The sequence below is a fragment of the Pan troglodytes genome, chromosome 17, assembly GCF_028858775.2.
Source record: "Pan troglodytes isolate AG18354 chromosome 17, NHGRI_mPanTro3-v2.0_pri, whole genome shotgun sequence".
Lineage (NCBI taxonomy): Eukaryota > Metazoa > Chordata > Mammalia > Primates > Hominidae > Pan > Pan troglodytes.
In genome coordinates this window covers 61,895,569-61,898,110 of record NC_072415.2, presented here as the reverse complement: position 1 = coordinate 61,898,110, position 2,542 = coordinate 61,895,569, and the positions used below count along the sequence as shown (strand labels likewise).

At 41.5% G+C, this 2,542-nt stretch overlaps 1 pseudogene; it reads left to right on the top strand.

Moving 5' to 3' along the window:
- Positions 1-1,042: 1,042 nt before the first annotated feature.
- LOC468540 (small ribosomal subunit protein eS8-like) lies at positions 1,043-1,774 on the top strand (annotated as a pseudogene).
- The last annotated feature ends 768 nt before the right edge of the window (positions 1,775-2,542 follow it).

Here is a 2,542-nt window from a genome sequence, read left to right as displayed (position 1 = left end):
GCTGGGACTTAATTAAACTAAAGAGCTTTTGCATGGCAAAAGGAATGCTCAGCAGAGCAAACATACAATCCAAAGAGTGGGAGAAAATCTTCACAATCTATACATCTGACAAAGGACTAATATCTAGAATCTACAATGAACACGAACAAATCAGCAAGAAAAAAACAAACAATCCCATCAAACAGTGGGCTAAGGACATGGATAGACAATTCTCAAAAGAAGATATACAAATAAACAACAAACATGAAAAAAATGTTTCAACATCACTAATGATCAGAAAAATGCAAACCAAAACCAGAATGCAATACCACCTTACTCCTGCATGAGTGGCCATAATCAAAAAAATAAAAAAACAGTAGATGTTGGCATGGATGCAGTGATCAGGGAACACTTCTACACTGCTGGTGGGAAGGTGAACTAGTACAGCCGCTATGGAAAATAGTGTGGAGATTCCTCAAAGAGCTGAAAGTAGAACTATCATTTGATCCAACAATCCCACTACTGGGTATCTACCCAGGGGAAAAGAAGTCATTATAAGAAAAAGATACTTGCACATATATGTTCATTGCAGCACAGTTTTCAATTGTAAAATTGTGGAACCAACCCAAATGCCCACCAATCAATAAGTAGATAAAGAAACTGTGGTATATATAAACGATGGAATACTACTCAGCCATAAAAAAGGAACAAATTAATGGCATTCACAGCGACCTGGATGAAATTGGCGACTATTATTCTAAGTGAAGTAACTCAGGAATGGAAAACTAGACATTGTATGTTCTCACTGATATGTGGAAGTTAAGCTATAAGGATGCAAAGGCATAAGAATGATACAATTCTTTGGGGAGTTGGGGGTAAGCGTGGGAGGGGGCAAGGGATAAAAGACTACAAATAGGGTGCAGTATATGCTGCTTAGATGATGGGTGCATTAAAATCTCACAAATTACCACTAAAGAACTTACATAACCGAGCACCACCTGCACTCCAATAATCTATGGAAAAATAAGTAAATAATAAAGAAATAAATAAATTTTAAACAGCGATGAGCATCTCTTGGGACAACTAGCACAAGCGCTGCAAGACTGGGGGCAAGAGAAAGCCTTACCACAAGAAGCGAAAGTATGAGCTGGGGTGCCCGGCTGGTTGCCAACACCAAGATTAGCCCTGCCACATCCACACAGTCCGTGTGCAGGGAAGAAATGAGAAATACTGTGCCCTGAGGCTGGACACGGGGAATTTCTCCTGGGGCTCAGAGTGTTGTACTTGCACAACAGTGATCATCGATGTTGTCTACAATGCATTCAATAACGAGCTGGTCCGTACCAAGACCCTGGTGAAGAAATGCATCATGCTCATCAACAGCGCACCATACCAACAGTGGTACCAGTCCCGCTATGCGCTGCCACTGGGCCGCAAGAAGGGGACCAAGCTGACTGCTGAGGAGGAGGAGATTTTAAACAAAAAGCGACCTAAAAAAATTCACAAGAAATACGATAAAAGGAAACAGAATGCCAAAATCAGCAGTCTCCTGGAGGAGCAGTTCCAGCAAGGAAAGCTTCTTGCATGCCTCGCATCAAGGGTGGGACAGTGTGGCCAAGCAGATGGCTATGTGCTAGAGGGCAAGGAGATGGAGTTCTATCTTAGGAAAATCAAGGCCTGGAAAAGCAAACAAATCCTCATCCTTTCTGTCTTTGCCCATGTAATAAAAGTGTTTATTTTTCTGTGGAAAAAAAAAAAAACTCGGTTAGAGAAAGAATTTCATGCCAACATATAAGGGCAAGTGGAAACTGTGGGTGAGTTTGCCTATAAGGAGTACAGGCCATATTGAGTAGGTTGGATAGTGAATGTGGAAGAAAGAAACAGAAATAGTTGTGAATAAGAGAGACAGTGCCTTGCTAGGAGCATTTTTTACCATTTCCCTGAATGTTGGCAGGGTTTTTCTTTTTGATTTTTTTTTCTTCAAGAAAATGCCAGAGCACTAAGAAAAACTTGAGAGCATATGATAAGATGCTGCTCATATCCAAGTGGAGATACAAATTACTCCAACTGGGAGAAGGTAAAAGAACACTCCAATAAGAAAATAAGAGACAAGGTCCTAAGTCAAAACAGAGTCACAGTACACGGCAAAGAGGATGATGCTAACTGGGAAGAGAGTCATGTTCTTGCTTGGTGGCTATAAGGATGAATGCTGAAACAATACTCAAGTGTTGCTCAAGTAATGAAAACCTGGAAGTAATCTGCATTGATTGAAATTTCCCATTGGTTCTATTTCTCTTACAAACTTGTGGTGCATGCTTGCATGTGAGGCACTGCCCATTTACCGGTGAGGAAAACGAGGCTCCTCCAAGATTTTCCAGCTGGACTCAGCACACTGTGCTGGAAAAAGACTTGACTAACCATCTAGTTCATCTCTTGGTCTCCTAGGGAGAAAGCAACAACTGCTGCTCCAAAGGCAAGTGCAGTACAAGTCGACATCTGGGAAACTAGCTGCCAAGTGTTGTCTGGTGGATAAAGCACTGAAGTGATGACCTTGAGATGTCCC